The sequence below is a fragment of the Ambystoma mexicanum genome, chromosome 3p (assembly GCF_040938575.1).
Source record: "Ambystoma mexicanum isolate Mex_15411 chromosome 3p, UKY_AmexF1_1, whole genome shotgun sequence".
NCBI lineage: Eukaryota > Metazoa > Chordata > Amphibia > Caudata > Ambystomatidae > Ambystoma > Ambystoma mexicanum.
Window position 1 is genome coordinate 167,509,118 of NC_090925.1, and position 15,832 is coordinate 167,524,949.

The 15,832-nt window shown below is 41.4% G+C and overlaps 1 long non-coding RNA gene across 3 annotated transcripts in view; it reads right to left on the minus strand.

Moving 5' to 3' along the window:
• The window catches only part of LOC138580210 (uncharacterized), a 107,318-nt gene that overhangs the window by 32,373 nt on the left and 59,113 nt on the right, over positions 1-15,832 (minus strand). The gene's annotated exons all lie outside the window — the stretch shown is intronic.

The window sequence follows — 15,832 nt, forward strand, 5'->3', positions numbered from 1 at the left end:
ACAGTATCCCTACAGTATAGGATGCAGGCGATCAAGCTCATACACCGCTGGCAATACACACCTGCCATTTTAGCCAGGATGTACTCTGGGGTGGACTCTCACTGTTGGAGGTGTCGCCGCCCAAAGGCCGACTACTATAACATGTGGTGGGGATATGCCCATAAACAGATAAATTGGGGGCAGGTTCTCTCTTGGATCAAGGGGATTGACAGAATCTTGCGACGCCTCACACTGTGTTGGATGATGTTCGGGGTACATGAGGAAGATGGGGTGTAAGAAGCAAGGAGACATGCAGTAAGCATCCTGCTGGTGGCAGACAGGTGCTGTGTAGCGCAGATGTGGAAACGGAATAGAACCCCTAAGGAGAAGGAATGGATCCAGAAAGCTGGGCCGATTTACGACATGGAATGCCTAACATATGTCCTAAATGAGTGGAAGACAAGTGTTGAAGAGACTTGACTAACCTTTTTGACTCAATATGGCAAATAACCCACTAGACAGATGGAACTAGACTATATGATGGATCACATTTATGACTGTCTTTTTCATTGTATTTACAATCGGTGCACATTCTTGGGGGAGGGAGAGGTTGAGAAGGCTTGTGAGGTTTTAAAATGTGACATGCTACATGCTGTAAACTGTTTCAATGCTTGTCTCATTTTTGACACAAAAGCTATAAAATTTGATTTTGAAAAAAGAATAAGGAAAATACGCCATTGCGCCATTCTGTGCTTGTCCAAAGATTGTAGGCGAATCAGTGCAGCTTTTCAAAACAGCTGTGAATTTACTGACAGGGTTGACCAGATATGGAGAGTTATAGGGTTTCAAAATACATTTTGTAAAATCAGTGGCTTATCAGATTGGGCCCTGGGACTACTTGGTTGGGACTATGTGGAGAGGCTTCGTTTTCACATCTGGTCGGATGGGTTCAAATATTTGGGGGTGTTGATACCTAAGGGTCCTGGTAGCTTATTCGTGCAGAGCCCCCCCCCAACCCCCTTGGGATAAGGTACAGGCGGATCTGGATCGCTGGGCCCGGTTGAATCTCTCCTGGATGGCAAAGTTGAATTGTATACAAATGGTGGTGCTCCCCAAATTTCTCTTTCTTTTCCAGATGCTACTGATTGTTACTCCAGCTTCCTTTTTTGGATCGGTTACAAGGAGACTTCTGAAATTTCTGCAGCACAGGGCCAGACCTAGAATAGCATGCAGGGTTCTTACGCTGCAGAGGGATGAGGAAGGGGTTGGATTCCCAGAGTGGAAGCATACTACCGGGCGGAGAGTTAGGGGGATTTACGACATGGAATACCTAACGTATGTCCTAAATGAGTGGAAGACGGGTGTTGAAGAGACTTGGCTACCCTTTTTGACTCAATGTGTGAAATAACCCACTAGACAGATGGAACTAGACTATATGATGGATCACATTCATGGTTGTCTTTTACATTGTATTTACAGTCAGTGCCTGCTGCTGGGGGGAGGGGTTGGGAGAGGTTGAGAAGGCTTATGAGGTTATAAAATGCGACACGCTACATGCTGTAAACTGTTTTAATGCCTTTCTCATTGACAAAACAATGATACAATTTAATTTTGAAAGCAGAATTGGGAAAATACACTGTTGCATCATTCTGTATTTTCCCAAAGATAGTAGCCGAATCAGTGCAGCGTTTCCATACAGCTGGTGGCTTCTACTGTGTGGTTCCCCCTTTCCCTAGTCCATTCTCAGTCTACCGGTGAGCAGTTTTAGTCAGTGAAACTCTGCAGACTGCTTCTGCAGCACCATGGCCTTCTGGGAAATGTAGTTTCACCAAATGTGTCTTGTCTCAGCCTGACAATGGGTGCTCTGTCTGATGTAGATCTGTTACAAGTGCCTGAGAATTCTGTTTTTGGAGAGCAATTCGGGTAGCGACAGGGTCACTCCAGCCCCATGGAATGATACCTCCTCACACAAAAGTATTGGAAATTGCTCCAACTTACAACATTTCATTAGCCCACTCATGATGAAGAACTTTACAGAATTAAAGGTGGTTAACTACTTAATTTCGACTATTTTACCTTTATGACTGAGACAAGGTGTGGTACAAGTTTGAATGTGGATTCCTTTGCGCCCACATTTACTTCTTCTGGACAGAACAGAGAAAGAAGAGACAACACAACGACTAATTAAGTGTCAAGGAGTGCACCAATGGGTAACAGAGTTTGAGACGTTGTTCTGGTTGCAAGAACAATATCAGGGAATGGGGCAGAAGATCCAGATACTGTTTGCGGCAAAACCTCTCACAGTGGTGAAACTCAAAGGAACCATGGTGACCACCAAGAAAGTGGAGGCCATGGTCCCTTCAAATGTATAAAGTTTCAAGAAATTCAGAAGACAAAGCCAACCTGTTGAAGATGATCTGGTTTCACTGCAAAAAAAGATTCGGGCGACGAGTCGAACATTGATGACACCAGGGAGGAGGAAAGTAACATAGGACTACCACCAATGACCACTGACCAGCTTCCGACTCCCAGAAAAGGAGGGGTATCTAAAGAGAGTGTATCAGTAGGGCCTCCCCAGGACGCCTCCTTGAAACCTCAACAGGGAAGAGGCTCTTGTGCAGCCTACAGCCTCAGTCTGTAACTCGTGTGCACTTTCTTCCTGCGCAGCCATGTGCGCAACGTGCAACTTGGCTCGCATATGGTTCCTCGCCCTTTGAATGCAAATCGTACAACTTAAGTATATTTTCTATGCCCGGTCATCTTTTTGAATACGCATTTCTTTTTATACGGTGCCTTAAATAGGCACTTGCATCAGGGCCAGTGCAAACAATATTCCCTAGAGTGACACTATTAGTGCAGGAGCAGGGTGGCATGGTGGCATGATTGTTGGTTAACTATTGTTCCTAGCTGCATGGCTTCTCGAATAGAGCACGAGTACCATCTCCTATTGCTCGAAGATAAGATGTCAGTGGAAGCAGGAAAGTAGTGCCCAGATTCTGGATGCATATAGTAAGGAAAACATTTGTTTAAGTTTGCCATAAAAGAACATATTCAAATGTTAAGGGCCAAGGGAAGCAGCAGGCAAGACAGTTCTGGAGAAAAACACATGCTTTTCATCTAATTTGCATAGCCACAATGTATTTCACAATGCCTCTGACCTGGAGGTGAACCTCCACTGATGACTGTGAGTAGTACTAAACTGTACCTTTCATCAACTGACAGGCAGTAACCAGGCCCTGACCGGATGTCCCGCCTCTTTGGCGTGTCCATGGTAACCGAATTCCCTCCTTACCGGATGTCCTTATGCTGTAGTGACGTCATGTGTTGTGTTCAGGGGCATGTAGGCGTAGGAAAGGGCGTTACCCGGAAGTGATGTCGTGGGTGACCTATGATTTTGGGGGCTAGGTGTGGCCCAGCAGGGATGGTGACATCACCAGCGTGGCCCTGTAGTTTCCCCTAAGGCCTAACTTAATAGTGACGTCATGCGTTGTGTTCGGGGGCGTGCAGGCGTAGGAAAGGGCGTTTCCCGCTGGTGATGTCATGGGTGAGGTATGATTTTGGGGTTAGGCGTGGCCCAGCAGGGATGGTTACATCACGGGGGTGGCCCTGTAGTTTCCCCTAAGGCCTAACTTAATAGTGACATCATGTGTTGTGTTGGGGGATGTGCAGGCGTAGGAAAGGGCGTTTCCCGGTAGTGATGTCGTGGGTGAGCTACGATTTTGGGGCTAGGCGTGGTCCAGCAGGGATGGTGACATCACGGGCGTGTCCCTGAAGTTTCCCCTAAGGCCTAACTTAATAGTGATGTCATGTGTTGTGTTCGGGGGTGTGCGGCATAGGAAAGGGCCTTTCCCGGTAGTGATGTCGTGGGTCAGGTATGATTTTGGGGCTAGGTGTGGCCCAGCAGGGATGGTGACATCCCGACAGTGTCAAGGTCCAGGGCTCTGGGGAGATGATGTAAGCATGAAGTTGTGATGTCAGGGGGCAGGCCGGGGGGCGTTGTGGGAGTGATGTAGTTATGGGCCCTCCCAGAGGGGTGGAGATTGGTGTATATATAGAGAAGGAACTCTGGAGAGAGGTAAACAGTGCTCTTGGAGTGTGACTGTACTATTTGCATAACGTTAGCAATACCCCTGAATCATGAAGCGTTACAGCTACTACTCTAAGAATACCGTAGGGAAAGACGCCTGCAACACCGTTGAAAAGGCCAATAGTCCTAGAAGTCCAACAACACTGATGAGAAATCGCAATGCCCCACTGGTAGTGGGATGGCGTATGAGGATGAGTTTAGCCAGGGCCTTTTTTTAATGAATCTGGGTGATATGACACCTCCTGATTCTTACCCTTTTGAAGATGCTGATGGTGTAGAGGCTGGTATAATGGATGCAGACTATACAGAGTACGATCTGAAGGCTATGAACGAATCTATGAAGACTCTTGAAGAGCCCCTGTATGGGGATCTGGGGGTTTTGGACGAGCTGTTTCCAGAGGTGGCCATGACCCTGGAGTTGGAAACAAGTCCTGATGAAGATAGGCTGTTTATGGAGACAGCTAATGCTGTGGAGGCGGATTGTCTATGGATGCCGCTTTTGCTATGGAGGCGGAAGCGGAGGGCCCTGTTCTGTGCAATTTGGTATGTAGGAAAAGGGTGTGTTTGTGTGAACTATGTGTAAAAATATATATATATATATTGAAGAGTTACATTTCTTTTTTTTTTGAATTGCAGAAAACAGCAGATAAAGTTGACGGCACTGAAAGTCAGCGTTCTTCATTTAATACCGTCAATTTTTACTGTGTGTGCTGTTAAAAAATTATACAAAGTCCAGCAACACAAGCCCGTAATAAGTGTAAGAAGTGTGTTTGTTTAAAATGCTTTGAAAGTTGTGATGAAGAAGAAGAAAAGGACGCTATGACTTTTTTGGAAACCTCAGCTGCTCAGGCTTTTGCGGCCTGTGTAGTGAAAGTATGCTTGAAGCGTGATTATTACCGCTGGTGTTATGGACATAAATGCGATGATCTGCAACAGGATGCTCATGACTGTTTACTTCCAAATTATCACGCTAGAGCAATACGTCGGATATGTTTTATGTTGAATTCATATAAAGCTTTTCATTTGCTTAAAGCTGTATATAAAGGCATGGGCATGCGTGTACATGCTAGTGTGGAGAGTGTTTTATCTAAAACATGGATAGAAATATACCATTGCCGCAATCCTGAGAAAAAATGTAGATCTTTACACATGGCTGGTCCTGTGCTTTTTAGAAACAAGGTAGCCCGTTTAATGGATGAAGATTTTTGTGACCTATACACTTTTGGGAATCCCCTGAAGCCTTGTGTAGCATGCCGGAAACTGTTTTAAAGAGAGAAGAAATATCCAGAGTTTGTTTCTTATATGTGTATATTTGTTTCTAGGATAAGATTTCTGAAGGGCCAGCAAGGCGTGTGGATCGTAAACTGAAACCTCACCGTGTATGTGTGGAAAAACTGTTATGTGCTATGCTGAAAGAGCGGATATCGGAAAAAGCCCCAGATACCCTGAAATATCTACAGATACCTACCCCCGACCAGAGCCGTTTTGTAAACGTTTGATGTGTATAGGTAACATATGTACCAACACTTGGCTCCCGGTATTGGATGACTACTGGCATCTTTACAAATATGATATGGGTTCTTTATACCTACACCCTAGAGAGGTATTACATCAGCTTTTGGAGAAATTGTATAAACATTACTTTAGCATTAAAGAATACATTTTACAGGACCGCGAATTGTATGAACTTTTAAATGCCTCAAGCGTTTTATGCATACAGAGTTATATGCGGGGGGAACTGGGGATTTTGTATAATGCTATTTATAAGGCTGCAGAAAAAATATCAGAAAGGGTGACTTTGTGGCAGGTGCTATATGTATAAGAGTTGTAATAAAATCATCTTTCCCCCATTATGCCATTGTTTATTTTTTGAAGTGTTTCAGCGGTGAACAGCTCTTATTGAAGCATGCATGAAAGCTATTATGATGAAAGCGGCATTGGCAGTTATGGGGGTGTTGATGCTCTTTATAAAAAACTACAACATGACAAGAAACCTATCACACACGGAGCTGATAAGGAGTGGTTATCTGGTGAAGAGGCATATAGTCTTCATAAAAATGCTAGAAAACGTTTTAAAAGAAGAAGAACTGTGGTTTCCCAAAGAGACGAACAATGGCAGTGTGATTTAGTAGATATGCGGCCCTATGGGAAGCAGAACGATGGGGCGCAGTACATCCTGACGGTTATTGATATTTTAGCAAAATACACCTTTGCCGAAGTTTTGAGGGATAAGACAGGATCAAGAGTGACGGCCGCTTTCAAACATGTTTTTAGCAAAGGCTGGGTGCTTGTAAAATTACAAACGGATGCCGGCAAGGAGGTTTTAAATAGACCCTTCCAAAATCTTTTAAAACAACATAATGTGTATCATTTTATAAAGTATGAGGTTAAGGCTGCTATTGTTGAACACTTTAATAGAACCTTAAAATCTAAGATTTGGAGATTTTTTACAGCAAAGAATACCTATCGTTATGTGGACGTATTACAACACTTTATAGAGGTGTACAACGATAGCTATCATCGATCTATAAAAATGACTCCAAATTCTGTAACGCCTGAAAATTCCCTAACCGTTTGGAAAAACTTGTATACTGACATGGTAATGAAGAAGGTCAAGAAACCATTCTTTCGAGTGTGGGGGACCATGTCCGAGTTTCCAAGCTTAAAGGTGTCTTTACAAAGGGGTATCAGCAATCATTTACTGATGAAAAATGTATAGTGACCAAAGTGTCTGTGAAAGAGGGTGTTTACATCTACCAGTTGGTTGATTATGATGGTGAGGGTGTGAGCGGTAATTTTTACACCGAAGAGTTACAGAAGGTCACCAATGAGCCCCAACACTTTTATGGGTTAGCGCTTCATCTCTAAAGGATCTACAAAGCAAAGACGCTCCCTGAGAAGATGGAAAGCAGTGGATTTTATATCACCTTACCGAGTAACGCTTCTCTAGATACATTCCCCAACAATGAAATATCAAATTATTGTGTTAAAATGGCCAAACCCGTTGACTTACAAGGATTGTGGGAAGCGGCTCTAATGGAGATTCAATACCCCCATACCTGGGACACTGTGTCTAGAAGAGAGGCCAGATTTACCATCAAGCGTGAAGGTCCTATTGAACTGTTACACGCCAGCTTTCCTCTAGGATTTTACAGCAATATACAAGCTTTGTTAGAGGCTATCAATAAGTCTCACAGACATTGAACGCTATTCTGATATACAGTTGTTTCTGGATAAGGTGCAGAGAAAAGTATTTCTAAAATCGATGGATCTTACCACTGAGTTTATATGTACTGGGAAACTTTTTCGGGTTTTGGGATCCGTTCAACGTGTAAAAAGTACTAAAGATTTGGACAGAACATGTGCTGATATTGATGGGGGCTTTTACAGTCTATGTCTAGGTGATCTATAGTGATATAGTAGAATATCAAAGGGACGGTGACTCCTACACCTCCCTAATGAGAACAGCCCAGGTGAAAGGTGAAAAAAATGGCATTGTTAATATACAATATATTAAACCTGATTATATACCGGTTTCTAAGAGTCATTTTGACACCATCAATATACAGATAAGGGATGATCAGGGGGACTTGGTGTCATGTAAATACGGGAAAGTCCTAGTGAAACTACACCTCCGCCCTAGGAGCGAAAAAGACTATTAAAAACATGGTATTTATGAAAAACTATGGGGAGCCGTATGTTTATAGGGATTATTACCGCCGACAAGCTGGTTATGGCAATCAACCTTACTTTCAATGGGCGCCCATTATGTATGGAGCGGGTTTAGAAAGTATTTTTAGAAGCCTCTTTCGAAGGGCTATGCCGTTTCTACGAAAGGGGTTTGAATTAGCCAAACCACATGTGAAAACAGCAGCTACAAATATTGCTAAGGATGTGGTGTCTACGGCTGCAACCTCCATCACAAATTGTTTTTACCAACCACCTCAAGAGGGTTCTGGCCTGGTTTATGTGAAAAAAAACACAAACAAAAGAAAAAGGAAAACATCGCACAGATGGGGGCCTCCAGGGCCGCATAAAAAACCAGGATTAGCAACGAAAACTGCTCAGAAGAGAAAAAGAACTCGTAAGAACAGATCGACCAAGAAAAATAAAACTAGCCCCATCATCAATATTTTCTAAAAGATGGCATTTATCCATTGTGCGTCGGGGGAATGTATCAAATCTGAACTCGATCTGTTTGCTGTACACCTGACTGTTAGGTTCTGGGTCCGGTTACAAATGACTCTGACAACTTCTTGTTAACTGTAAGTTCTTTACTTAGTTTGGGCTTAATAGTTACAGTTCTTATGTCAGATAAGTCATGGGGAAAATAGGACACCCACCGGCATCCTCTCTCAGGGCTTACATCTTTCAACTGACCACCCTGGAACACTCACTCATGGGTAAACATTCTGCGCTCTGCCTTCCATCTCAACATTCCACTCTCTTGCAGGCAGAGCTAATCATAACACTGACCCAAACTAGCATTGAAAACAGCTTTTTCATGGAAGTGGCTCCCCTTGCTGCACTATCTCCACTAGCGCCTATAGAGTTTTACATATCAGGCTCAACAGAGATGTACCTGGATTTAAATGACACGTTACTTTACCTCACTTGTAAAATAACAAAGGCTGATGGATCAGCTATCCCATCAACGGCTAAAGTTGCTACGATTGCTTACCCCATGGCTACCCTCTTTAATCAGGTGGATATTACTCTAGGCGACCATCTGATTAAACAGAGCGACAACATGTACGCCTATAGGGCCTATATGGAAAGCATTTTTAACAAAGCAATGACGCTTTGGACACTCAACTTACAGCGGGGCTTTTTTATAAGAACACAGCAGGCCATATGGAGGATTATGCTCTAGATGGGGCTAATGCCGGTTTTATAAAAAGAGCGGCACATGCCACAGGGAGCAGAAATTTTTATTTACTAGGCCGTCTACACTCCGATCTATTTTTCCAGTAGAAACTAATGGTAAACGGCGTGGATCTGAAAATTAAACTTTCTAGAAATAAAGATGTTTTTTGCCTCAACAGTAATGATGCTGAAGCCTACAAGCTGATCATAGTATCAGCTAGTTTATTTATTAAAAGGGTGAATGTGTCCCCCACGGTCAGATTAGCTGATGCAGATGCTCTACAAGTATCAAACTTAAAATATCCGGTGGGGCGGACATCTTTGAAAATGTTCAGTGTTCCAGCAGGTAGCCGTGTCGCCAGTCAAGATAACTTATTCCTTGGACAGTTACCGAAAATAATCATCATTGGTTTTGAGGACAACACTGCTTTTTCTGGGGCTTACGCCAGCAACCCTTTTAATTTTAAACATTACAACATCAACTATGCAGCTCTTTTTAAAGACGGGGTTGTTATACCGTCTAAAGCCTGCAGCCCCAGTTTTCAACAAAAAAATACAATTAGGGAGTATTTGGGACTTGTCTCCATCAGCGGGAAACACTTGCATGATAAAGGTTTTGTGATACCCTGTGACGATTATGATGGGGGTTATACTCTGTTAGCTTTTGATTTGAGACCTGATAATACATCAACCGGACATTATAATCTTATTAGGAATGGTAATCTATGCATAGAGGTACGCTTTGCGGCAAATTTACCCAACACTGTGAATCTAATTATTATGGCTCTATTTGACTCGGTTATGGAACTCAACAATCAATGACAAGTATTGTACGACATGTAATGGATACTTACCAGATCAAACGTTTTCTAAGTAAAGACAAACGCGCTAAGAAAACATTCAAGGGTGTGTATTCATGTGATAACCTTCCAAGAGACATAAGTAATGAGCGACCCATTAGTCTTGTGGTGAACACCGATCCCCAAGATAAGGAAGGCACCCATTGGATAGGTATGTTTATAAACAAGGATTCAATAACCGTCTTTGACAGCCTGGGGTGTTTCCCAAGCCACCCCAAATACAGAGGCACAATCCTGGACTATGTGAAGGATATAGCCCCCGTCATACATTATAATAGAACACCTGTGCAACATCCTGAAGACATCACGTGTGGGCAGCACTCCTGTTACTTTGTATCTAACATGTCTGAGAAACACTCTCTGATAAGGGTTATGCAGACATATTCACTGGACCTATGGCAAAATGATGTCATGGTTACTGCTTTTGTGAATAAGAACAGTTTTTCGGAGATCCTGTGTAAATGTTTTTGATCATTGGCAAAAATGTACTCTTGTTACTAAACCTTAACATTGTGTACGCATATAAATAAACACAATTTCTATTTAATTGAAACAGTCTTTTTTGTCTTATTTTTCATTTGTTTAATATTTTATAAGCATGCATAGTTAGACATGATTGAAATGATTAGACGTAACGCATTTGAAAGTATAAATAATGTTTTTATTGTAATTATAACCTTTTTTTACAGAATGGAAAGCTAATATTATTTAAAAAATATACATGTATATACATATTTTACAACGGTTAAAGAATTTGTTAAAGAAAAAAGAGGTTACACGTTAAACCAAGAGGCGCGTTTACTGGATTTTTTTTTTTTTTATTGACATTTCAGATGATTCAATAGCTGATGTTAAGGGTTTGATCTCAGAGTCTTTTAAATTTTCCAACAGTTCGCGATGTCCCATATTTCCAATTAAGGTTGCGGGCAGGTTCAGATTGGCAGCTGATTGCATAAACAGGTCCCACCCCCGAGGTTTTGTGTGTCTTCCAAAAACCTGAGGATTGGTAATGCTGCGAACTAAATCGTGAACATTTGATCCTTTAACAACTGTTCCTTTATAAACAAATTCTCCCTTGTTGTTCCATGTTGCCACATTTTATTCACTTCCCATTTTGTTCAGCAAGAGTTCTGCATTTTTCCGATAACGGGGGTTAACAGTGTCCAAGACTTCCATTACAATAGGATCCAGGGCAGAGTTGATAGGGAGGGTTTAGAGCTAATTGCAGGGTCTTCGGGGGGCATGTACAAGGTCAGTTTATTTTTCTCATTTTCGGCCTGTCTAAAGTATGTTAAGTATTTTTGTAGAATTGTTGAATAGAGCCCCACCTTATCATAGTCTGATAAATCATGTTGTTTTAAAACCTCTTGCATTTCAGAGTCAAGCCTTAAAGTGGCTGATTTTCAGATATCTGCTTCTTCCCTCTTCGGAGTTCTTATACCCTCCAACTGGCGTTTGTCAACCAAATACATCTTTTGGGCATGCTCCATTAACCACCCCCTAAAAGCCTAGTAATTAGAGGCAATGCCAAACCTAGAAGTGCCCCTATAAAACCCCCAGATTGTTTTTAAAGCTTTCTTTTGGTTTTTATAGACGACCACTTGTTACTCAGCTTGTTAGGGAGAGATTTTTTCTTTTTTAAAGCACCTAGCTGCCGGGTGGATAACGGAGCGTTACCCTTTATAGTGTTGAAGGCAATCTCTGCTATAGCCGATACTATATCATCAGAGGCTGAGCACAAAGTGGCCTTTCGTTGTTGGGGTGGAGCTGTTACTAGCATTTTAAGAAGAGCAAAGTTCCTACGTATATGGGCCGTCATGGAAGCTGGTCCTCGTTTCTAATGAGGAAAGATTGTTTTTCACCGGGGTTTTCTAGATGTCTTTTGTACGTAAACCACTGGTATATCTGTAGGGAAAACACCGGCCCTCAATCTGTAGTCTTGTAAAGTGTTTGTTTTTAGATCCACCAACAGGTAACCGTAAGGTTTTAAGGTAGCGTCTTCAAAAGCCTCCATAAAAAAACGGGTATTACCCGGGTAGATTTGTCTCACTAGAACGGTTAGTTGGTGTTTATCTCTAGGGTTTTTAAACAACACTATATAACTGGCGTTTAATGTTATCGAGCGGTTGCCCTTTCCGCGGTAGAATACATTTTGAACAATGTAACACATGCTAAGGCTCGGATGATGTGAGTATTGTGTAAAGGCTTTTTCGATTTCTGAGCTATGCCCTCCTTCCATCATAAGATCATCTACAATAATCATATTAACAAGATTTGGTGGTAGCAAGCGGTCGTCATTCAAAGAATTTGGTAAGCCTTCCACAAACTTCAGATGTGGTATTTTAGATGCCAATTCATTATACAAGGGCTGCCAGCAAGAAAAAAAACAGATCACATTTTCAGGAATCGTATTCATAACAGAGGGTGCATTTTCTAATAGCTGTTTAATAAAATAACTTTTACCACAGCTAGAAGGTCCCGCTAACATGCATGAAAAACGGTGTTGTAACCGGGTATCCATCGTATACGATGTTCCCTTTTCAATAACCACAGGGTAATGTCTTGTAATTAGCAGTGAGCACACGCTTATCAAATAGTACCCTCAAGTTTTTTTTCAGCGTTTCACTGCTAATCTCCCATTGTTTCCTTTTTCGCACTATTGAAATTTGTTGAACTGTGATATTTCTGGTTATATTTTTTAAAGAGTACTCCTGCACCAGCTTCTTTAAACTGTAAAAATTAATTTTTATACTGTTGCTGACATTTAAAGTGATTCCCTTTACTTTCATACAAACAGCACCGTTGGATGTCCTATAGGAATAGGTTTTGGGACCTGCAGAAACAAATTCTACAATGTGTTCGCCCAGAGCTAGTTCACTTGTCAAATTACCTAGATAATCCCCCAGGGGCGGGTCCTCGTCACCGGGTGAGCTGACAAAAATAACAGAGTCAGTATTGTGGTACAAACAACGTTCTTGGAGGGCATCCATGACTTTATAGAGCTCCAAACGGGCATGGGCTGTTGTAAAACATGCAATAAAAATGTTTATGTTGTTGGAGCACGTTGGGTACTCTTTGGCATACTTCCAACAAAGACACGCTGTTTCCTTTTCTATAAACTGTAAGCTTAAAATGTCATAGCCCAGGTCAAAAAGATAAGCGGTCAACTCTTCGGGGTCCGTTTTAATGGCTGTGTTTGGAAGGTTGGTTCTTTGTGCAAATTTACCCCATAAGGAATTTAAACACAGTTTAGCTAACTGGCGTCTAGAAGGATTGTTTTCAATAAACTCGGGTCTTAACTGTATCCCTTGGTGTTTGTAATACTCGTCTATATACTGTTGCCGGGATTCAGCATCCATGCAACTCTCGGGGTACCCGACGCTTCCTGTTTGTCTCGAAGAAAAAGACAAATGTATTTTGTAAACAGCTCTACTGTAGCTTTCCCAAAGTGCCATATTTCATAAATCCTACCCAGCCGGTATCCTTTCTGCAAGGCCACTTCTAGCTCAACAGTGCACCAGGTACCAGTAATAGATTGTTCCTCGTCACTGTGTGTGCATTTTTCAGTTTGTTTTGTAGTGGCACAAGTCATACATAGTGGGAACATTAGATTTCCAGAAACTCTTTTAGGGAGTATTGGAAAATAAAGTTTTTTAGGTGGGTACAACTGACATTTAATCAGCCCAAAATATTGTTTAACATCTCCAAAATCTTTATATATTTTTTATATATATTTGGGGGTGCCCTAATGGGTATGGTTTTGAATTGTTAACAAAGGGATAGAGACTGTTGTAGTCCAAGTAATGTATCTTTTCACCAGGAGCTATCATGGGGAAAAGTTTAACAGCATTGGGTTCTGGTAGATTTGTTTGTTTCGAAAACTGTTCAGCCCCTCATCATCTTTTAGCATATCTGTCTATTAATGTTCCCAAAGTGTAATAATGCTCAAACCACTGTTTTCAAGAAAATTCTTTTTTAAAAGTGTTCTTCTTTGTAGATGTTCATTAGTACAATCCATCATGGTGTTATAGTCATTTTCCTTATAGCAGCGGGGGACCCATGAAAAAAACAACCATTAAATTCGTAGGCCAATTCTTTCCCATTTAGACACGCATAACCATCTAAAAAATAAGGACCAATCTTTTTTTCCTCTCCATGCAGGGCATGCTGTATAGGTATACCATCTTGATGGGACACATACATCAACCACTGTATGGAAGGGGTAGAAAAGCGTTTTTGTTTTCCATGGTACAAGTTGATTGGCACAAGGGCTATTTTTTCAGGCTCTAGAAACAGTTGCTTGTATATATGCATACACATGCTAGCTAGCGTGATGAAAGTGAATGGATCTACATACGTCACATATTTTAACTCCTCAGGAGTATCAGGTTTCAAAATGTGCTCCTTTTGGGTTAGCTCAATGATACCATTTCTAAAAATGTTACAGGCTGTTCTCAAAATATTGACATCTTCGCGACAATACCTTTTTAGCTCCCTCTTAAAATCAAAAACATCTTTACGGGCCTCTGAGTACCATTTTAGAAATGCCTCCTTTTCTTCAGACATCATAAATTCTGAACCATAACACTCCACAGGGGAAATAGGGCCCACATAGTTCTGATTCTGCTGAGTATTGAAAGAAAGTGTAAAATAACCTTTCGACCCTGGAAATGCAAAAGCTTTAGGCAACTTACTTAACTTCATAGGCAAGAAATTCAAGCTGTCAATAAACTGAATTTTAAAGTCTATTACCTCTAGAAGTTTCAGCTTTGCACCTTGCATTATCAGTTTGACTGCTACTCGTTCTTTAATAATTTCATGTATCAAAAACAAAGAATGAAGATACCCTTGACTGTTGTGTGCCAAAAAGCTATACCCCCTAAATTTTTGATCCAAGAAATTAGTAATAAAACGCTTAATGCAGTCTATACCATAAAAGGACCATGTTTTATCACCCGTCAAATGTTTGGCATAAACATAGTTTGGGATGTGTATGCCTGTCTCTTGCATACACTCTACATCAAACACAATGTAATCCCCAGTTTTAGCCACATCTTTTGGAATGGTCATGTGACACTAATGGTCCTCCAATGAAACAACTTCAATTTTACATCTAAGACAAATCTTACCACGGCATTCATGATTAGCTTTTATAAAGCGACCGCATGAAACACAGTCCGTTTTCAAATAGCATTGGGCTAAACCCTGCGCTGCTTTCTCAAAGTGTTTTTCAAGGCATTCTTCAGACCGGGCAAAGGTTTTACACTTGGGACATTTAAACTTCGATTCATCCATCACAAGACACTCGTCTCTTTGACACATGTGACCATGAAATCTACATTTGTGAGACATTCAATTGCTGTATATATGACAACAAAAAGGGCATGCATTCTGTACCCCTAGACAACCTTGTAGATTTAAAATACCGTAATAGTGTTTCTCATGATGTAAAAGGTAGACAGTGTTTTTATTAAAAGTGTCACCCTGGGGAAAATATTTCCAAGTCCGGTCTTCATTATACAAAATTTTTATTGGCACCCCAAAGTAATCTTCAAATAGACACACTTCATTAAAACCAACCATGACGTCGGGGGGTATACCCAGAGTCTGGTGGACCTCTAAGGCCTTTCTTTGTATGTAACTGTTAGTAACAGTTCTAGGCTCCAGCAGACCTATGATAATGGCAGCCATACATATATTTAAGTCCCAATGTAGGTATTTGGAAATGAGAAGACCAGCCTTCAACACTTTAGACCTACTGACTTATATTTGCAGAAACAACAAGCTTCATTAATTCTGGGTAAAATGGGGGACAACATGCCGTTTGCTTTTCTCTCTCAAAAAGGTGAAGATACTGTTCACAAATCATTCTGTTGAGGCTAACAGTGTTTGGGACTCTTCTCCAGGTGATAAGACTCTATTGCCTTTTATTCTCTGGAAACTGTTTTCCTAGGGATCATTCATCATCAATTCCTTAAAGTCTCGTATTGTCTCTCAAGCCTCCCTATTAATGTCTCTATAGTTCTCCAGAGATGAGGTC